The following is a 23,935-nucleotide window of genomic DNA, read 5'->3' as shown; positions in this document are numbered from 1 at the left end:
ATTAATTTTATTTGGCTTTTTTACTTATTTTACTCCTTGTTATGTGTGAAAGTTTGAAAAATATAGAACCTGAAAATTAAGCATTGAAAATTTTTATTACTATTTGTTTTCATATTTTATGTACTATTGAACTGGGAAAATTTGATATTGTTTGACTTTTGCATAAGCATACCACTTAATGTTTCTAAGATACTTAGGATCCAATGATATGATTATGTAACAACTTGGATTTATCACAAACGTTCTCCTACACCGAAATATTTTGAAATTTCTGAAATGTCTGTGAGTTCTAGATTCTACTTTTCAAGTTGCATTTCATTTAATGAGAAATGTTTGCTAAATGATAAAAATACTGTCTGACATACTGCCTGTTTGTTTGTCTTTTCCTTCTGCAGCATTTAATTTTCTCATTCCTGTGCAGAAACCCCTCACAGTATGTAAACTCGGCTCGACCATTAACCTTATCCCAAATGCCACTCCAAAGACATCTACCATCTTTCTCATTTGCTTTAGGATCTCAACACTAAAGCAGATCTTCATATCAAGAGAGAAATACACACTTTCTGTTTGCTCTATGAACTTTTTTACAATCATTCTCCTTCCAACTGAAAATCAAAGTTTCTCAATTCTTTCTCAATAGGAACCCTTGAATCCAACTATATGTTTGCATCACTATAAACTTAGTTTGAGCTTTATAAACTTTCATATTGACTCTTTCAATATCTTCCTATCTCTTTTCCTCAAGTTTCCAAATCCACACTTCTGTCTTGAGTGGGCAGAGAAGGTAAAAATTCAAGTTCATGGAAGATCTTGTATGGTTCTATAGCTGGTATTTTTTAAGTAATGGAGACTATTAAAAGAAGCTAGATTATCTATGTCATATTGCTGTTACCCTCATAGATATTATTTCCTTAATCTTTATTGATGCTATCAACTTTTCTACTATGAAAGTGAGAGTGACTGGACTATTTCCAAGGCACTCCATGACATTTCACTGTAAATGTATCTGCAAACATGCAAAAATTAACAAGCTAAGGGAAAACTAAAAGAAATAAAATATTAATCCTTAAAGCTAATTTTAAACCTACATCTTTATCTATACCTATTTTGCATAACAACATCTCTTTTCAAAGCTCCTTTACAGTTTCATAGTGAGACTTTTTATAGAAATATACTTAGCATATATGGACTTCCCCAGTGGCTCAGTGGTAAGTCTTCACCTGCCGTGCAGGAGCAGCAGGAGATGCGGGTTCGATCCCTGGGTCAGGAAGATCCCCTGGAGGAGGACATGGCAACCCACTCCAGTATTCTTACCTGGAGAATCCCACGGACAGAGGAGCCTGGTGGGCTACAGTCTGTGGGGTCACAATGAGTCAGACACCACTGAAGTGACTTATCAAGCAGGCACTTAGCATATATAGTACTATGTATATTGTTTTTTATTTAAAAAATGAAATGTGCCTAAATCCATGAATGCTTCAAAAATATCAAACAGCAAACATTACTTAAAAGTTTACAGCAGCTTCCCATAAGTTATCTATTTTACACATGATAATGTAAATATGGGAGGAGAGCATGGAAACCTACTCCAGTATTCTTGTCTGGAGAATCCCAAGGACAGAGAAGCCTAGAGGGCTACAATCTATGGAGTTGCAAAGAGTCAGACACAACTGAAGCAACTTAATTATACAGTGTATTTTATATAATTAATACAGTGTATTCTTAAAAAAGATGGGAATGCCAGACCATCTTACCTGCCTCCTGAGGAATCTGTATTCAGGTCAAGAAGCAACCATTAGAACCAGACATGGAACAATGGAATGGTTCCAAATTGGGAAAGGAATATGTCAAGGGTATGTATTGTCACCCTGCTTATTTAACTTATATTCAGAGTACATCATGCAAAATGCTGGGCTGGATGAAGCACAAGCTGGAATCAAGATTGCCAGGAGAAATATTAATAACCTCAGATGTGCAGATGATACCACCCTTATGGCAGAAAGTGAAGAAGAACTAAAGAGCCTCTTGATGAAAGTGAAAGAGGAGAGTGAAAAAGTTTGCTTAAAGCTCAACATTCAGAAAACTAAGATCACGGCATCCGGTCCCATCACTTCATGGCAAATAAATGAGGAAACAGTGGAAACAGTGACAAACTTTATTTTGGGGGGCTCTAAAATCACTGCAGATGGTGACAGCAGCTATGAAATTAAAAGACTCTTGCTCCTTAAAAGAAAAGCTATGACCAATCTAGACAGCATATTAAAAAGCAGAGTCGTTACTTTGCTGACAAAGGTCCATTCAGTCAAAACTATGGTTTTTCTAGTAGTCATGTATGGATGTGAGAGTTGGACCATAAGGAAAGCTGAGTGCTGAAGAATTGATGCTTTTGAACTGCAGTTTTGGAGAAGACTCTTGAGAGTCCCTTGGACTGCAAGGAGACCAAATCAGTCAACCCTAAAGGAAATCAGTCCTGAATGTTTATTGGAGACTGATGCTGAAGCTGAAGCTCCAATACATTGACCACCTGATGCAAAGAACTGACTCGCTGGAAAAGACCCTGATGCTAGGAAAGACTGGAGGTGGGAGGAGAAGGGGACAACAGAGGATGAGATGGTTGGATGGCATCACTGACTCAATGACCATGAGTTTGGGCATGCTCTGGGGGTTGGTGATAGACAGGGAGGCCTGGCGTTCTGCAGTCCTTGGGGTTGCAAAGAATCGTATGTGACAGAGTGACTGAACTGCCTGCCTGCCTGACTTATAGACGTCAGTGCTGCATTCTCAATGTGTCCCTCACTCTCCTTTCCCCACTGTGTCTACCACAATACTGTAAAGAAATTGTCCTCTAATGAAAAATAAACACCAAATAAATAACAAATTTGCACTTAAAGTATTAGGAAAATATTTGAACATGAATGTATTTAAGTAGTTTTAGTATCTTGTTTTAGTTGATACTAAACAAATTGATTTAATATCTTATTTATTTATATCTTCTTCTTGCCCCCAAAGTTTTAAAAATTGAGTGACTAAAAAAAAATTAGCAAAGAAGACTGTCATAAATTCTGAAGAAATGGTTGTAAAAATCAAAGTTATTCTTAGAAGACTAAATGACATAAACTTACATAAAATGTTGTAGGAATATATGTGATGGATAATAAACTGTGCTAACTTTTAAAGGTGTCTGAATCAAGGGGTTAAGTATAGAAAGATGTACAAAATTTAAAGATTATACTGTGTTTTGATACACAGTGAGAAAAAGACAACAGTTGGCATCTAAGAATATAAAAGTCAGTTGTTAATATACTAGCAATAAACCTGGAAATAAATGGACAAAGTCACCAGATGCACAACTATAGATTAGGACAGGGCTCAGGCCAGGAAGAAATAGAAGGATGAATAAGAAAATTTTGGTTAATGACAATCTCAGCTTCATGACTATAAATTAGCTGTCTTGACCTTTAACAGATAATTTAGCAAAAGTTTACCTCATTCAGCAAATCTTGCACAAATGATAACAATCAACAAATAATTTAGAATTGTTTTCTATTAAAAAATTCTGATGGCGAAGTTAAAATTATCCTTCAAAGCAAATTAATTTAAAATAAATATTTTTAAAATATATAAAATGATGTGCAATAAACTAATTTATACACCATATATAGCTGCTAGTGGTCTGATAAAGTAGTATTTTTAAAATAATAAATTAGAAGGCTACGTATGAAATATTTAAATCAATTGTGTCATAAAACCAATAATTTCATTTCTGGATATACAGCCTGAGGAAATGAAATCAGAATTTCAAAGAGATAATTGCCCACCCCCCTCACCTGTGTTGACTGCAGTATTATTCACAATAGCCGAGACCAACACATAGAAACAATTTAAGTGTCCATGATGGATGAATCGATTAGAAAATGCTGTATTATACACAAAGGGCTATTATACAATGATAATAGAGAAGGAAATCTTGCCATTTGTGACAACGTGCATGAGGCTTAAGAGCACTATGCTAAGTGAAATAAATCTAACAGAGAAAGGTAAATTATATGGTACTCATATGTGGAATTAAAAAAACAAGCAGGGAATAAGCTGGTGGTTATCAGAGACTGGAGATGTAGGGTGGGGAAATGAAAGAAGGTGGCCAAAAGGTCCAGTTTCCAGCCGTAAGTAAGTTCTGGGGACGTCCTGTGCGCGGGGTGACTATGCTGTGGCGGTTTGGTCACCAAGTCATGTCCAGCTCTGGCGACCCATGGCCTGTAGCCCGCCAGGCTCCTCTGACCGTGGGGTTCTCCAGGCAAGAACTCTGGAGTGGGTTGCCATTTCCTTCTCTACTAAACAGGCCTTAATGGCGTCAACCTCAGCGGGCCATGAAGGGGCTCAAGAGAGACAAAGGCTCCTGAAGTTCTCGACAGGAGGCTTGGTACCCAGGAAGCTTTGCACACAGTGAGTTCACTGTGAGCATGGATCAGGAGCACGCCCGGGGGCCCGCAGGTTTCCCTGCGGGGAAGGAGCGGAGTGCCCACCGCCCCAGTCTGACGGAGGGCCGGAAAACACGGGCACACAGGTTAACCATACGTATTTGTGTTTGAAACTTGCTAAGGGAAGATCTTAAACTTTTCAACACAAGAAAAAAATGTGACTATGTGAAATCATGGATGTTAACTAAACTTATTTGTGGTAATCAGTTCACAATACATATGCAAATAATGAGGGGAGTCGGGGCGCCAACCCACCACGAAGTCAAAAATCTGCTGACTGCTCTGCCTCAAAAACAAAACAATTCATTAATGACTCACCCAAGGGCAGGAAGCTGAAGCAGTTTGGTTAGAATTGGGACTCAAGCCCTAGTCATTTTCATTTCACATATCGTGATCTCTAATCAAACATAAACTGTTCCCCCACAGTTAATTCATTTAAAGATCTGCAAAATGAAAATACAGGTACCCAAATTTATTGAAAAAAATTTGCATATAAGTGGACCCATGCAGTTCAAATCCATGTTGTTCAAGGCTCAACTGTATATCAAATCATTATGCTGTGTACTTTAAACATATATAAAATTATATGTAAATAATACATCAATAAAACTGAGCCAAATAAAGACTAATACTCTCTCCCATGATCAAGATTTAGTCTTTGTTTATACACAAAATTTTGAGTTAGTTCATAGCACCTGTAGACAATATTTTGGAAGATGTTCTGTTTTACCTAATTGAAGCTTGAAGCCAACACCTAAAACATATTCTAATTTTTTTCAAAGCTAGCAACCAAAATGTGCATGACAAAATACATTTAAAATCTTTTCATCTACAATACTTTCTATACAGTTATTTTTATCTTTTTAATAGTCACTGTTAACAGCTATCTCCTCCTATTTTCTAGCTTAAAATATTTTAGACAGCTTGAGAAATGTGTATTTGTCTAGGTTGCTTTTTTTCCCAGGCAAGAATCTCTCTGCTTTTGCTGGTCTGCAAGTTCATAAAGGGTCATTTTAAGTGGCAGTGGAAAACTGTTAAGTTATTGAAAAAAAGTTGGCAACACTTTTAACGCATTGTGCTTGTAAAGCCAAGATACATTAGAGCTTCTTATGGGCAAAATGTGTGAAGACATAGAGTGAAACCTGCTTACAGGGAAAACAGAAAGATCTTGATCTCCTTCCTGTTTTTAGTATCTAATGTTGACATGCCTATATTTACAGTTGACTGAAATTGCCCCTGGTTGGCAATTACCATGCCTGTCTCTGAAAGTATGAAAAGATAAAATTAACAATAAAATGAATTTCTGACCATCAAAAGTTACAGTAATAGCTAAAGTTTTGTGTAAGTTTTTGCTAATTTAAATGAGAGTTGCTGTTTTACATTTAAATGTACAAAAAAAAATTTACTTGAGTTGGATGATTTTTCCATATTAAAAAAACGGGTTACTATGTCTTTCTCTATTTAAATAATAGGAAAGATCATCCTCTGGCACCATGCCTAAAGTAGATATTACATATTTTGCTGATCTTTTTATACTAGTGATCTTTTCATAGCTGCCTAAAATTCCATCTCAATTATAATTTATTAACTATTTCCTTTTAGACAAACTATTTTTTGCTATCACACACTCTGCTGCTAACTGTATTTTCAACTTACATATTTTTCGCTTTGAAATTTCTATAAGGCAGAAACCAGAAGAGGAATTTTACAGGAGCAAAAGCTATGTGCATTTCAAAAGAATCGTGGTAGACACTGCTTTTGCACTCCAAAAATATACACAAATTTATATTTCCACAAAAAGTTAGTGGGAGTGTATAGCTTTACATTCTCTTGCAGAATATTTTAGTAGCTTATCTATTAGTACCTATAAGACATATATATTTGGTATTGTTACAAATTTTATGTCTTTATTATTTAGGATGAAAATTCTTCTATACACTTATTAAACTTCTCTATGATTTTTTCAGAGTCTCATGACACGTTTTGTCTTTGGCTTCTAGTAATATATTTGCTTTAAAAACATTTTAGAAGTGAATTCTGGTATTATTAACAAATTTTAAAGGATAGATTTTATGGAATGTTTTCATATTGTCATGTTTAAACAAATTTAGAAACAATTCTAATTGTTTATACTTTCTAAATATTGAAGTTATTTTGTTAGGTTGCCTAAAGTAACAAGACTATTGACCTGCTTGATGGAATGTAACTTTACATTTGTTCTTGTTGTTTAGTCCCTAAGTCATGCCCAACTCTCTTCAACACCATGGACTAGCCCACCAGGTTCCTCTGTTCATGGGATTTCCCAGGCAAAAATACTGAAGTGGGTTGCCATTTCCTTCACTAAGGGATCCTCTGACCCATGGTGCAAACCCGTGTCTCCTGCATTGGCGGGCAAATTCTTTACCACGGAGCCACCATGGAAACCCCAACTTTTACATTCGTTGTAACTAAATTTTAGAATAGAATAATTACCTCTCACCACCCCTTTTCATTTCACACTGGAAGTACTAGATAGTCCAATAAGAAAAGGCAAGACACAGTATATAGATTAGAAAGGACGAATTTAAAATGTCTTTGTTTGTACATGACATGATTATCTATGTAGAAAATCCTGAAGAACTGACAAATAAACTCCTGAAACTAGCAAACCATATAGCAAATTGGCAGGATTTTTGTTATTTTTCAGTCACTAAGTCATGTCCAACTCTTTGTGACCCCATGAATGGCAGCACATCAGGCTTCCCTGTTCTTCACTCTCTCCCAGAGTTTACTCATGTCCATTGAGTCCGTGATGCCAGCCAATCATCTCATCCTCTGTTGCCCCTTTCTCCTCTTGCCCTAAATCTTTTCCAGCATCAGGACCTTCCAATGAATCAGCTCTTGGTATCAGGTGGCCAAAGTATTGGAGTTTCAGCTTCAGCATCAGTTCTTCCAATGAGTATTCAGGGTTGATTTCCTTTAGGATTGACTGGCTTGATCTCCATGCAGTCCAAGGGACTCTCAAGAGTCTTTTCCAGCACCACAGGTCGAAAGCATCAATTCTTCAGCATTCTTTATGGTCCAACTCTCACATTCGTACATGACTACTGGAAAAACCAGAGCTGTGACTTGACAGACATTTGTTGGCAAAGTAATGTCTCTGCTTTTTAATATGCTGTCTAGGCTTGTCATAACCTCTCTTCCAAGGAGCAAATATCTTTTACTTTTGTGACTGCGGTCACCACCCACAGTAATTTTGGAGCCCAAGAAAATAAATTAATTACTGTTTCTACTTTTTCCCCATATATCACTATTTCCACTTTTCCCCCATTTATTTGCCATGAAGTGCAAATCTGTCAGTTTCCACTTTTTCGCCGTCTGTTTGCCATGAAGTGATGGGGCCAGATGCCACGATCTTTGTTTTTTGAATGTTGAATTTTAAGCCAGCTTTTTCACTCTCCTCTTTCACCTTCATCAAGAGACTCTTTAATTCCTCTTCACTTTCTGCCATTAAAGTGGTATCATAAAAAGTCAGTATATAAAAGCCAATAACTTTTTTATATACCAATAACCAATAGGTAAAATTTTAAATTGAAAGCACAACACCAATTATACAACACCCAAAACCAATATATGTAGATATAAATCTAACAAAATCTTTACAAGATCTAAATGAAGAAAGAAAGAAAGAAAAAAAATCCTTGATGAATGAAATCAAAGTAAATAAATGGAACGGCAGTGTATGTTCATGGACAGGAGGATTATTTTGTCAAGATGTCAGTTCTGTCCAACTATATTGATAGATTTGAAGATTTGAAGGAATCACAGTTGAAATCCCAGAAAGTTATTTTGTGGACTAGACAAAATTGATTCTAAAATGTATTTGAAGAAGATCCAGAGTATCCAACACTGTATTGAGAAAGAACAACTATATTTAAGAATTGAAGTACCTAACAATTTTACTGTATTGAGCAGTAGTTTAGCTTCAGGAAATCCAAGATATATTAATAGAGCATCTACTATGCATGTAACTAGCATTTCTTAGACATCATAATGGTTATAAGAGACTAAAAAATAAAACAGTTGATGTATTATGTATATTTAATTCATGCCTGGAAGAGCTCTCAGGATTTTACCTGTAGTATATAAATTATACCTCCTGACACCACCACTGATGGGTAAATATTATTATTAAGCACATTTTAGACATGAGAAAATTAAGAGTCAGAAAGTGAAGTAACTTGCCTAAACTAATGATGTGAAAATGGAGCTATACCAGTAGGCTCTTCTGGTCTAGATAAGGATCACAGAAATTATAAATGTGAAATATTTGTTAAAAGACTATATTTTAAATACCTATGAAAACTGTAAATCCTATAACAGTTCAGTGGGCACAAAGTCAGTATGACTGGAGTGATTAAGGGAGTTTTTATAAATGTTTTAAATTTAGGCCTGGAGGCATATGTTGATTTAGCAGGCTTTAGGAAAAGATGAGGATTTTCTAGGAGAGAGGTTTATGGAAAAAGTGATGGAAATGAGAATAATCATAAAGGACTTTTGCAACTTACAGGGATTGGCCTGGAAAGGTAAATTTCAAGTACTGTCAGAGAGTAGCCATTTGCTGGATTTACTTGTCCAGCACCCGATTTCCTCTTCCACAGATAAAACATCTCAATTTTCATCCAAGTATCCATACCTGATCAGTTCATACAGTTCATAATTTGATTCCACTAGCAGAGTTAGCCACTCCATCATGTCCGACTCTTTGCAAACCCAAGGACTGTAACCCACCAGGCTCCTCTGTCCATGGAAGTCTCCAGGCAAGAATACTGTAGTGGGTTGCCATTCCCTTCTCCAAGGGGATTTTCCCAACCAAGGGATCAAACCCATGTCTCCTGCATTGACGGCAGATTCTGAACCACCAGGGAAGCCCATTGTGATTCACCCTAAATTGGTATTGTCTGCATTGCTATATTAGATGTTGTTCATATGAACACTTTTGGTCCATAATAATCTTTTCAAACACAGTCATTCATATATACATGTGTAAAATAAACCCAGAAGCCATTACAGGTCCCCAAGTAAAGTATCATTCTAAGAAAGGAGGCAAACAATGAAGAATGGAAGCTGTGTAACAGAGGATAAGAAATTAGAGTTTCAACTTAGAAACTATGCTTTTGTTACAAAAATTGCCTTTCTTTATTTTTTAATTTGGTTTGATTAGAGGTTTTCATTATAACTGAAAGCATACTGATGAAAACAGATAGTAACATGGGAAGCAGGTAACAGAAAAAGCATTAATGTAAAACAAACACTTTGCATATCAAATTATGATTCCCCCATTCTCTAAATGAGTAATATTTTCAAGATATTTAACTTCTCTCTGGGCTTCAGTTGACTCACTGGAAAAGAGAAATAACTAAATTATAGATCATTTAGCACAGGCAAAATTGACAGAGTGGAATTAGATGCTGGAAAGAATGAATGTATACTGGAGGAACTCAGATTTGATAGTTTTTTACAATGGCCTTAAAAATGATGGCTCAAAGGAACGACCTCACTGGAGGCTGACATGACTGTACTGTGAGCACATTTATTTGAACACTATTTTGCTTAAAGAACTTCAGGGTAATAGCTAGAAAAGACCTAACAGTACTTAAGTGTGGAGATTAGGTCTGTGTTAGGGTGTTGAGCAGAGGAACAGGAATGAATAAAAACTGGTGAGAACAATATTTCAAAAACCAGAAAAAGAAATTGATCCTCCACTTCCATAGAATGATGAAATATATTGGCTTAGTTCTACTTAAAACTGATATCCTAAATTTTATAGGAAAATAACAGCAGTTCAGTTGACGGTTCAGCAAAAATTAATAAGTTATACTTGGTTTTGGAGTTTGATAAATCTGTGCTTTTCCACCTGGCTTGTAGTTCATAGTTCAATAAAGACCCTACTTAAAGATATGATGGTGTGCTGTAACCCAAGAGAACTATAGACTAGAATAATACATTAAAGGAAAATATTGCACTTGTATTTGATAGAACTGTACAATAGAAATGTAGAGAAGTTGAGATCAAGCTGAGAGCAAAATAAATTAGCATGAGTTTGAAAGAAACACTAACCTAAAAATAGCTGTAGGCTTTCTCAGGTGTATTTGCTGGAAAAAAAAAAAATAACACCTTAGAGTATATAAATTTTTCTCCAATCAGAAACTATATATACAAACAGAAAGAAACCTGAAGAGCTGGAAAATGATTAATATGTATTATAGAGTAAGACCATGAGTTTCTTTGAAAAAAATGAGTAAAGACAATGACTGAATTATCTAGAATGATCATTTCTCTCTAATATTGAGTTGGTTATTTTTGGTGGGTTCTTGTTCAAGTTTCCATTCTTCTAAAAATAGCTCAAATTTGTGGTAGAATGTGGATGGAACACTGAGTGCAATCCTGTTTCAATGAAATGCAAATTTCCTGTCATGATTGCAAACTGTTTTCGTTTTTTTTCCATGTTGCTTTATTCCCTCTACAAACAAGGGAAAAAAAGATAATATTCCTAACATGATTTATAGGTTTGTTTTTCAGCAGAAACTAATAAAACCTAGGTTGTAAAGCATTTGGAAGATATAAAATTTGGGGTTAATGCATAATTATATGTGCCGGAGATACAGGAGTCAAAGGACAACCCAAATGTTCCAGGTGTTCAAAAAAAAAAAAAAGACACCAGAGCAGCTATAATTCATGAAAAAGACAAAGATCTATTATAAGTTTTGCAAAAGCCAGAGAAGGATGAAGTAAATACTGTAGGGCTTTATTCATTATTAAAATATGCAAAATTGAAGAGCTGGGGCCTCAAGGTAAGAACACTATGGCACTATAAAATGAATTGCAAATTAGTTGTTTAGCTTATGCTAGGCTATCAGAAGAATATAGCTATAACTTATGCTAAAGGATTTTTCACTTTAATTTTTCAGGAGGATCTGTGAGAGCCAAATTCTCAAACCAAGAAACCCGATCACTGTCAGTCTGAGTGTGGTCTACTATCTCTGGTCCTGTTTTCAGCTTTCTACATTTGCTTCATTGATATAACCCCCTCAGAGCCTTGCACTGACCCAGTTCCTGAGCCAATTCTGATTAAGCCAAGAAATATGGCAGTGCAGCCATCAGGGAGCATATAAAATCAGGTCAGCTTCTCACGTTACAGTTTTACGTGGTTGCCTTGTTTAATGTCTTATACAGTCCCTTCCTTGACGCAGACTCTGCTTTAGAAAATTTACCTTTACTGAGCACTTATTTCATGTTACGCTCTGTCCTATAAACTTTTCGGGCTTCAAATATACATATCTATCTCTCTCTCTATATATATATATATATATACACATAGATATTTTAAGTAGAGTTAATCCTGTGACTCAGTTCATGGTACTTAGTCATCACCGGTCACTGTAAGACTCCTTGTTAATTTTTTTAATCCCCTTTATCAATCTCCATCTCCTTTCTCTACATCATTCCACACCATTAAAGGGAAAATGGCTGCTCCTACTCAGAGCAAGTAGGGAGGAGTATATAAAACACACAAGTCTTGTGGAGGCACCTCTTTGACCACTCTATACTGTGATGACAATTAATGGAAAACTATAATTCAAATAGGCAGGATTGTTAATGATACAGATCCTAAAAGAACAAAGTTTGGTGTTACCATACTAGTCAAGAGACTACAGTCAGTTGATGTGCTTTCTGAGACCAAAGGAAATATGAAATTGGTAGTAGAAAATGGAATTTATTAATGTATTACATTTATTAGTTAATATTGATAAATATTGACTTATTACAAGCTGTAACAACATGATCATTTGCAGCAAGGAGGATTAGTAGTTCTAGCTATTTCTTTCTTGTCTGTATCTCTCTGTGTGTATATATATGAAAGCATTTGTGTATATGTGTATATGCCAAATGTTATTCTTTTAATTTTTCTGCTCCTAAGAAGTTGTATTAATAGTGGCAAAATAAAGCAAAAGCTGGAATCAAGATTGCCGGGAGAAATAGCAATAACCTCAGATATGCAGATGACACCACCTTTACGGCAGAAAGTGAAGAAGAACTAAAGGGCCTCTTGATGAAAGTGAAAGAGGAGAATGAAAAAGTTGGCTTAAAGTTCAACATTCAGAAAACTAAGATCATGGCATCGGGTCCCATCACCTCATGGAAAATAGACGGGGAAACAATGGAAACAGGAAGAGACTTTATTTTGGGGGGGCTCCAAAATCACTGCAGATGGTGACAGCATCCATGAAATTAAAAGATGCTTGCTCCTTGGAAGAAAAGGTATGATCAACCTAGACAGCATATTAAAAAGCAGAGACATTACTTTGCCAACAAAGGTCCATTCAGTCAAAGGTATGGTTTTTCCAGATAGTCATGTATGGATGTGAGTTGGTCTATAAAGAAAGCTGAGCACCGAAGAATTGATGCTTTTGAACTGTGGTGCTGGCGACAACTCCTGAGAGTCCCTTGGACTGCAAGGAGATCCAGCCAGTCAATCCTAAAGAAAATCAGTCCTGAATATTCATTGGAAGGTCTGATGCTGAAGCTGAAGTTCCAACACTTTGGCCACCTGATGCAAAGAACTGACTCGTTTGAAAAGACCCTGAGTTTGAGCCAGCTTCAAGAGTTGGTGATGGACAGGGTAGCCTGGCGTGCTGTAGTCCAAGGGGTTGCAAAGAGTCATACATGACTGAGCAACTGAACTGAACTTGATATTTCAATATATAACTTAGAAGATATCAAAGGGGAAGTGTGACTCAGAAAAATGAATATGACCTCAAGATGAATAAAGTAAGACTTTGCATATTCTCCTTGGGGGAGTGGGATAGCATATTTGGGGTTTTATGAGGAACCATTGCATCTTATTAGATTGAAACTTATCATGTTTACATGGAAGCTTAATATGGCCAAAAGAATGTGCTTGGACATAAAACTGTCTAAGTGTAGATGGCAGTAGACTCTTTTCTGTGACTTGGTTATTCTGGAAACCAAATATTTAAGAACCCACTTTCCTGTATAATTGCAAAGTCAAAAGGGCAGAAAGTGAAATTCATGGTAGGTTTTGAATGCATAGAAGCAGTAGTGGCCATAAGCCTTGGAAGATATTTGTCAGATTCAGATGTGATGACTAACAGATTCAGAAATGTGTGATGGATCCTCATGTATCATCACTATGCTCTCCTTTATGCCTGCCCTTCTTCCTAAACTTGACCCTGCTGAACACCAGTGACCCTGGGCTCCCCACCACATACTTGGTTGTGAGATCACAGAGTCAAAGATTTCTATAGAATTCCCCTGAACTCCCCAGTTATGGTCTTGCTTCAGCAGCTAGGTGGGTTGGACTTCTCACATGAACTGGTTGGTGACATTCTGCCAAGACTCCTCTCCACAAACTCCAGATTCTTATACCTAACTGTAAGCTAGAGGGTTCTGCTTGATGTTTACTATATATCACAAGTTCAAACTGGACAATGTTCAATGGCTGCTCAAAGACTGACTCTATCACAGAATGCTTGTCCTCCTCAAATCTTCACTGTCTCACTGAATGGTAACTTCAGTTCATCTAATGCACTGATGTGATTCTTGGTTCGCTCCTTTCAGTCTTAATTCACTACCATATTTTATTGGTTACCCCTCAAAATACCTATAGAATTAGACCATATCCACTTAACTCCTTAGTTTAAACTAACATTATTTTCACCTGAATTATTTTCATCAACTTCTTCATTAGTCCTCTTACTTCTTCCCTTAATAGCTAGTGTCTGTTTTCAACCTCTGCAAACATTATCAGCTTGTAAGATTCCTTTGCTCAAAATCCTCTAGTAGTTCCCTGTTTCAGCATAAAAGATAGTATCTTTAGGATTTTCTGCAATGCCTTATATTAATGGCTTCCAGTAAAAAAGATTCCATACTCTAGACAGCATTAAGAAATATTTAAGAATATTTTGTATTTCATAATATTTGATAGGCAATTATTGGGAAGGATCCAGTGATACTTGATATCTTGAAATTCAAGATATTTGATATCTTGAAATTCTTGGAGTATCCTGTACCATAAAGTATTACCCCTTATTTATAAAACTTGAATCCCTATTCTACATTACTCTGGGATTAAAAATCTCATTATAATTATCTAAAACTAGAGTCCATTTCAATGTGACTGCAAAGATTTTTGTGTGACTTTAAATATTCCAGTGTTACAGGAATGAAACCACCATGTTAGTCAAAGAAAATTACACTATGTTACATTCAAGTTTTGCAAAAATAGATTACTTATTCTGAAAGTCACAACATCAATAGACACAGGACTCTCAATACTTAAATCACATATGCAGGACAGTTACATAATAAGCTAGTATAGCATACCATGGTGATCCATGCGATTCTATTTAATCCAAGCATTTAACTCCATCATTATATCTTCATGCATAATTATGTCTAAGCTATTTAATATCAAATTGCACATTGTTTTATTATAAATAAATTATATTTTGATTCCTTTTATATTAAAATTGGTTATTTTATTGATTTTCAAAAAATTGTGAGTATTGTTATATTCAGCTCATTACCATTTAATAAGAGGAGTAGTATAAAATTCTCATTACAAGGGGATGTTGAGCCTAATGCAGTTTCCTGATTTACATTAACTGGATTCTATGAAATATTCTTATGTCCATCTAGTAAATTCTAACTCCTCAGTCTGTCTCAGCTATGATTTCCTTTTTCCTCAAAGTGCTTGAATTGGCTTCTGTAACCAGAAACCACTAACAAAGGATATCCATTACATTTAAAATACTATTCAATTCAGGAATATCTCAACTAATTCAAGGAAGTCTCTAATGAACAGAATAATGCCACTGTTGCTTTCATTTTTCCCTTTTTGAGTCTTCATTTCCACATTCTTATTTTCTCAACTGTCCTGTGATTCTGGAACCTTTAATAGATCTTCTCCCTCCTTTTCCCATCTTCCTAGCTAATAAGAAGATGAGAAATAAAATCTGAAACTCAAGCCGTGTGGCTTTAGACTTGCTGAAGTGTGAAAGTGAAAGTGTCAGTTGCACAGTTGTGTCTGACTCTTTGCCACCCCATGGACTGCAGCTGCCAGGCTCCTCTGTCCATGGAATTTTCTAGGCAGGAATACTGGAGTGGGTTGCCATTCCCTTCTCCAGGGGATCTTCCCAACCCAGGGATGGAATCTGGGTCTCCTGAATTGTGGGCAGATTCTTTACCATCTGAGCCACCAGGGAAGCTCAAAGTGCCAATAAATGAAAACCAATGATATTTAATGACAAAAATGAAGTACTAACGAAGCTTCAAGGTAGCCTGTTCCTAAGCCTGGGGGCAAGTAAAGCACACTTTTATTTCTCAGCAAGATAATCCAAGCTACACTCCAGAGAGAAAGCTTTGGGTTTCACCTCAAGTGACAGATCACCAACTTCTCTTCAGCAAGGTAATTGGCTCTTTGCCATCCAAACACGTTTATTCTGCAGTGATTTCTGAGAACCGACTTTGTGCAGGGTTTCTCGTCGCTGAAGACAGAAAAGGGAACAAAATAGACAAAAGTCCTTGTGTGAGCGGGGCTGACTTCTCATGAATGGAGACAAACAGAAAGTCAACAAGCAAGTATCCAAGGAGCAACAGCGAGTCAGGGCACTAGGAAAGCGAGGAAGTAGAGTCTGACAGGATGCCACTCTAGGTAAGTGTCAGAAAACACTTCATCAGTTGGGTCTTGTCCACTGACAGAAGACTGATAAAGAGGTTAATTGTCCGCATATATTGGTAAAGACCTTTCTAGGACGGGGGAAAAGCACGTGTGAAGGTTATGAGGGAAAACAAAAGGGTGAGAAGGTTAAGAAACAGGGAGATTATTGTTCTTAGAATAGAGATAGTAAGAGGAAAGGAAAATTAATAAGAGATGAGGTAACAGAGGAGGCAGGAGAAAGGAAACTGATTAAACACAAAAAATTTAAAAGGAAGGGAAATCATCTCAACGGAGTATCACAAAATTGAGGAGAAAAAAAAGAAGATCACTGTATACCACGGTGTGTGGTCTTCTTTATAAAACAACTTTAAGTAATCAGGTTAACAAAAAGTATTTATAAAATTGTGCTTTTAATTTTTTTTAAAAAGTACACGTGTATGTGCATACAATTATATTTTAGAAAATTAAAAAAAAAAAACTGCTGTATCAATTTTAAAATTGTGAAAGGAGTTTCCTGTTGTGAGAGGAGAACACAGAGAAGACCGAGGCGGAAGTCAGTCTCCTCTAAAAGTGCCTTGTTTTGTCAATGTCATCCTAAAGTTATGTGAATATTTTATGAAATTATAAAGGGTAATTAAATCAAAATATTAGAAGTAATCCCTACAAACCAAAAGCAATGTGAATAATTATCTTTTTTAAAATACTCAGTGATAAAACTATTTAAAATCTTTCTTTTATCTCAGTGTTTAAATCTTGGGGGATTAGATGGAACAGAAGACAAAAGAACATTAGTTTCTTTAAAAAAAAAAAAATAATAATACCTACATAACCCATGCACGGCAGTCCTTACCTGGGATACTGAGACAAAAGGCAGTGTCCTCTTGTCAAAAAACTTGCATTTCAGTGGCAAAATTGGACACAAACACTACACCATGACATGCAAATTAAAACTGCATGACTTACAAAATTAAAAAACAGCAAAACATAGTATTTGCCGCCACTCTGCCCCAAAATAGATGCTGCGTTTTTTTTCTCCTTCTACTACTTTTCTTAGTTTAGTTTATTTCTTTTTATCACAGTTCCAATGATTACCTAGGTGGTTTCCCATGATCTGTATTCTCTACTATATTTTTCAATATCTCCTCTGAGGAAGCTCAGGTGAGTAGGGTAGAAAAGAATACCTACTTTTACACAGTGTGTTTTTTTTTTTCTTTTTTGGCAAAAGAATACTTAACATATGATACTATCAGAATGCACTTCAAATATATTCATCCAAGAAAAGAATGATTCCAATAACAGATATTTCTATTTATGTAGGCAAAAGCTCTCTTTCCCTTACATGTTACCATGTAACAAATCTAAAACATTGGAACAGCTTCTCTCTACTGCACAAAATGCCAGTTTTAACGCAAACCAGACAAGAGGATCCATTTCCAAAATGGTTTACCCAGTGGCTGGCAAACTGCTAGAACTCTCCCTGGGACTGCTTAAGCATCTTCATAGGATAGTGGCTGAATTCCAAGACTGAGTGTTCTGAGAGTCCTTAAGGACTTGGCCTGGAAACTGGTACATCACTTTCACCATATCCTATTGGTCAAGAAGACATAGATCTGACCAAACTCAAAGAGAAGGAACATAAACTCCACCTCTCTATGGAATGAATATCAAAGTCTTTGCAGTTATTTTTAATCACCACAAAATTACCCAGACACATAGGAAGATTGATTACTTATAAAAATACATAAATAGTTTTTTTTTAAATGCCTGCACACACACACACACACCAAAAAGAAAACAAAAAGAAATCTCAGTGTATTAGCCGGCTAAATTGTATTTCAGGCACAGTCACGGCAATGCCATTAGTGAGAGTGAGGGGGAGGAGCTTTGCTCCAAAATATAAACATAGGTTCCTTCTACCATGTAACTATAACATATTGCTGGGCTTTGTCCTCTTCTACCATCAGACAGTATACAGGGAAAGGGAGAGAGTAAGCATGTAGGATGGTGAGAGAAGTTTTTTAAAAATGCCAGTTTGGAGTGGAAGGTGGGAGGGCAATTCCGGAGGGAGGGGACATATGCATACCTATTGTAAAGCAATTACTCTCCAATTAAAAATAAATAAATTTAAAAAAGAAAAGACAAAAAAAAAAAAATGCCAGTCTGAAAGTTGACATAAATCACACCTCATTGACTAAAATTCATTGGCTAACTGAAAGGGAGGATAGGGTGTTTGAACTACCTCTACGCTCAAGAAGAAATAAAAAGAGGTTCAGTGAGCATCTAGTCAACCCCTGACGCACCTTTCAAATTACAATTGTATAGATGCCTATATACAGCTGAAAATTTCATGAACCACGAGCTTTTTTCTACTAAATAAACAAAACAGGAGATGAATTTTAAATACTGCTACTCCAACTGTCTGATTTCTGATGAAGATGCTTCATGAAAGAGCAGCGTAATGAACGTGTAATTCAGTTTCTAAGCTGGGCTGAGACTCTGAGAGTTTCAAACCCCTGAATTGTTCAACATCGCAAGTCCTGGAAAATTTTGCCTTCCCGTATATTTAGCCCTGTTCCATTGGATGCTCCTTATCTCCTGGCCTCTGACCTTGTTTTCTATCTCACCACACACTGTATGTAACACCAGTGACCCTGGGCAACCATTAGTGCTGTAGGCACGCGTTCCGGGAAAGAAACTCACTCAGGACAACGCAGATGGTGGAGTGCAGTTTATTACGCCGGCGGGCCCAAGGCAGAGTCTCCTCTTAGCCAAGGGCCCCGACCAGCATTTGTGAAAATCTCTTATACCCGATGTGTACGTGTCCGAACCCACCACCCCAAATTCCTTGGGAGTTACATAAACCAAGGAAGGGTAAATACAGTCCCAATAACCCTGTCACTCATGTGCGTGTGCTCAGACAGTTAAACAATTAGCCAATAATCAATAAGCACGAGGTTATACTCTGACAGGTACAGAAAAATTTATGGCCTGTCTGGAGGAAGGGGTGATTAGTGTATGTGTTCTCTTAGGCGAGGAGTAACCTGGATATGATCTTCAAGGTTCCCCTGTGTGGAGGGGGTCTTATCCTTCTGTTGTCGTTTCCATAGGCACAAAATACAGGGTTCAGAATCCATTGGAGAGGTGGCCGAGCATGATCAGCATGAACAGGCCTGAGCTGGAGTCCAGGCCCTATGAATTCCTTCCTCATTAGCTCATGTTGAGTTGAACTTCTCTTTCTTTAAACTAATTTTTATTGGAGTACAGTGAATTTACAGTGTCATGTTAGTTTCTGCTGTGCAGAACAGTAAATCGGTTATACATATATCCACTCTGTTTTAGGCTCTATTCCCATCTAGGTCATATAGAATATTTAGTAGAGTTCCCTGTGCTATATGCTCGGTCCTTATTACCTACTTTATATATAGCATAGTGTATAAGTCAATTGCAACCTCTCAATTGACCTCTCCCCACCCCCCACCACCCTGGGTAACTGTGTTTGTTTTATACATCTGCAACTCTATTTTTGTTTTGTAAATAAGTTTATTTGTACCATTTTTAAAATTTTACATATAAGCAATATCTTATATTTGTCTTTATCTGTCTGACTTACTTCACTCAGTATGATAATCTCCAGGTCCATTCATGTTATTGCAAATGGCATTATTTCATTCTTTTTATGGCCAAATAATATTCCATTTATATATGTACCTCATCTTCTTTATCCATTCTTTTTTTGATGGATATTTAGTTTGCTTCCATGTCCTGGCTTAATTGTTAGTAGTATTGCAATGAACACTGGGGTACACATATATTTTTAATTATGGTTTTCTCTAGATATATGTCCAGGAGTATGATCATTGGATCATAGAGTAGCTCTATTTTGAGCCTCTTAAGAAGCCTCCATATTGGTCTCCATCGTGGCTGTATCAGTTTGCATCCCCATCAATAGTGTAGGGGATGCAAATATCCACACCCTCTGTAGCATTTGTTGTTTGTAGACTTTTTTGATGGTGGCTGTTCTGACAGATGAGAAGTGATGCCTCAGTGTAATTTCTATTTGCATTTCTCCAATAGTGATGCTGAGCATCTTTTCATGTGCCTCTTGACCATGTCTTCCTTGGAGAAATGTCTATTTAGATTTTTTTGCCCATTTTTTTCATTGGGTTGTTAGTTTTTTTTATATTGAGCTGCATGAGCTGTTTTTATAGTTTTTTATTTTAATACTCAGTAAGTTTATTTGCAAAATTCTTTTCCCATTAAATGAATATACTATGCAGAGTAATCTACAGACTTAATGCAATACCTATCAAATTACCAATAGCATTTTTTACAGACGTAGAATGAAGATTTTTAAAATTTTTGAGGAAACACAAAAGACCCAGAATAGCCAAGGCAATCTTGAGAAAGAAAGAAATCTTTCTTTCTTGAGAAAGAAAAACAGAGTTGGGAGAAATCAGGCTCCCTGACTCCAAACTATACTACAAAGCTAGTCATCAAAATGGTATGGTACTGGTGCAAAAATGGAAAGGTAGATCAATGGAACAGGATAGTAAGCCTAGAGATAAACCCCTACACCTATGGTCACCTAATCCACAACAAAGGAAGCAAGAATACACAATGGGGAAAAGACAGCCTCTTCAATACTCAGTGCTGGGAAAACTGGACCGTTCCATACAAAAGAATGAAATTAGAACACACTCCTAACACCATACAGAAAAATAAACTCAAAATGGACTAAAGACCTAATCCTAAAACTGAATTCTATAAAAATCTTAGAGGAAACATAGGCAGAACACTCTGACATATATCACAGAAGTCTCTGTTTTGATCCATCTCCTAGAGTAATAAAAATTGAAAAATAAAAATAAATAAGTGGGACCTAATGAAACCTAAAAGTTTTGCACAGCAAAGGAAACCATAGGTAAAAATGAGCTTCTCTCTTTTAACTGTAGAAAAAAACACTCAGATTTCCAAGCATGTTTCCCAGATAGGCAGGAACAGCATCGCCTGGGGATTTGTTAGAAAGGCAAATACAAGTATCCAGTCCCAGACCTACTACATGAGAAACTCTGTGGATGGAGCCCAGCAATCTGAACTTTAATAACCCCTTCAGGTGACTGATATCATTAGGTTTTAGAACAGCTAAATGAGAATATGCCGTTTCCTCCCCATCTACATTCAGAACCAGCCCACCTACCTAATTCCTAACCTCCTGTTTCTTATTAGTCTATGTTCCTGCAGTTTGCCCAGAAAGAAGTCACTGTATAAGTATTAATCTACTTGCTTAATTAACACTAGTATCATTAAGAAATAAATAAGGAATTTGTTGCCATTTACTTAATACCTAGAATACCTAGAATAAATTCTGAGATTAGCTACTGCTTATGTCCTTAATTATATTGTTGCAATGACAAAAACTGTCTACTTTGCCTATCATGTTGTTCCCTGTGAGCTTAATATCTTGTTCTTTATTACTCAGCTAAATAAATAATTTCTTGTCATCTTAGAAAGTTTTCTTGGATGGTTATATAGAGTTTTCATATCTGTTAATTTGTATGTTTCTTTAATTATATGTTGATGAACATAATACGATAATCATTTGTTTATAAAGATATTTAATGCTGTTTATGTCTAAAATCACATTTATTAGAGGTAAAAGTACAAACAAAAATGTTTAGCACTATTAAATTCTCAAATTACTCTTGTAATATAAGTATTTTTCACTTAAAATGTATTTATTAAAGTAAGTAAATACTGGGATACCAGCACAACATTTGGCATACGACGATTAAACACATTGCTCTAACACTTCCCTCGCATTTCTTAGAGAGGAATTTAGCAGTGTTATGGAAGACATATAATGTGCTTTTGTGGTTGCACAATGGGGGATCCATTTTAAGCTTGAAACCAAGCAGAAAATGGCTTATTTCATCAAAGAGATTTAAAACACCTTTCCTATCACCCAGCAGAGGGCTGCTGCTTACAGTAGGAAACGCACACACACACACACACACACACGCACACACGCACACACACAGAGGCAGACACACACACACACGCACATGCACACACACACGTGCACACGCACACACAGACACACGCACGTGTGCGCGCACACACACATGCACATACACGCACACACACAGACACACACGCACACACACACGCATGCACATACACGCACACACGTACGCACACGCACACACACACGCACACACACACACTTTTCCCGTTAGAGAAAACAAGAACTTCCGTAACACACAGCCACTGTTTCAAATGTAAAACAAACAGCTAGTTTTAAGCAGTGTATTTTAAAAACATACGAGTTTTTCTGTAACAACTTATAAAAGCTCAGTATTTACAGGACTCAGACATTGATAAAGGACTTGATTAGTTAGTAATGAGTTCCTTGAAGCAAGAGGTGTGTGTCGCCACATACATGTCTTTGGCAAATAGAACAATGGCAAAGGATTTAGAAGAGGATCCTGGCTCCACTTGAAAAGCTCCAGTCCAATTGTTCAGGGGTTCTCATTAGCACTTTAGAAAAAGTGTATCTGTTCAGTTTTATTACAGAAACCTTAGCACACTGTTTAATTTGTTATATATTATATAAGAAGTCAAAATCTACAAGTTTTATTATCAGAAAATGTGAGTCACTTTTTAGTACATTATTTTGTGGTCTCCTTAAAGATCCAGAGTATAAAATCTCACCAAATGTTATTATAGTTATGTGAATAGGGTGGACTCTACTGGACAGATTTTTTTTTTATATACTTCCTAGAACACCTTTTGGAGAAAGAAATGGCAATCCACTCCAGTATTCCTGCTTGGAGAAACCTGTGGGTGGAGGAGCCTGGTGGGCTGTTGTCCATGGGGTCTCACAGAGTTGGACACGACTGAGGCGACTTAGCATGCATGCATGCATTGGAGAAGGAAATGGCAGCCCACTCCAGTGTTCTTGCCTGGAGAATCCCAGGGACGGTGGAGCCTGGTGGGCTGCCGTCTATGCGGTAGCACAGAGTCGGACATGACTGAAGCGACTTAGCAGCTGCAGCAGCAGAAGGGCTGCTTTTGGGCTTCCCTGGTAGCTCAGCTGGTAAAGATTCCTGGGCCAGGAAGATCCCCTGGAGGAGGGATAGACTACCCACTCCAGTATTCTTGGGCTTCCCTACTGGCTCAGTTGGTAAAGAATCTGCCTGCAATGCGGGAGACCTGGGTTCCATCCCTGGGTTGGGAATATCCCCTGGAGGAGGGCATGGCAGCCCACTCCAGTATTCTTGCCTAGAGAACCCCATGGACAGAGGAGCCTGGCAGGCTTCCAAAGTGTTGGACATGAGTGAGTGACTAAGCACATAAATACACACAACAGATTAAGCATCCAGTTATGTAAAGGTAGAAGAAAGAGTTTTTTAAAGAAAACTAAGATTCTTTTTACAGAGTCATATATTAAGAAATATGTTTGAAAACTGAGAGAACTGGAATGATCTTATAGGAAGACCAGTGTGTCTGATATGTAAGTGAAGATAAAGTAGAAGATGTGACCTTGAGTAGAGAGGTGACCTTGAACAGAGAGGACCTATCTTACATGCCCTTTAGGGTGGAGTAACAGTTTGGATTTTAAGTGGAATAAGACACAGTGAGAAGTTTTAGCCAGAGAATACATGGCTATATTTATATTTCAGCAGATATTTTGGATGATACATTTTTTTTTTTTAAAGATCAAATTGGATTATGA

This window comes from Cervus elaphus, chromosome 17 (genome assembly GCF_910594005.1).
Source record: "Cervus elaphus chromosome 17, mCerEla1.1, whole genome shotgun sequence".
In the NCBI taxonomy this organism is placed as follows: domain Eukaryota; kingdom Metazoa; phylum Chordata; class Mammalia; order Artiodactyla; family Cervidae; genus Cervus; species Cervus elaphus.
The sequence above is the reverse complement of the archived record's forward strand: the minus strand, read 5'-3'. Positions refer to the sequence as shown.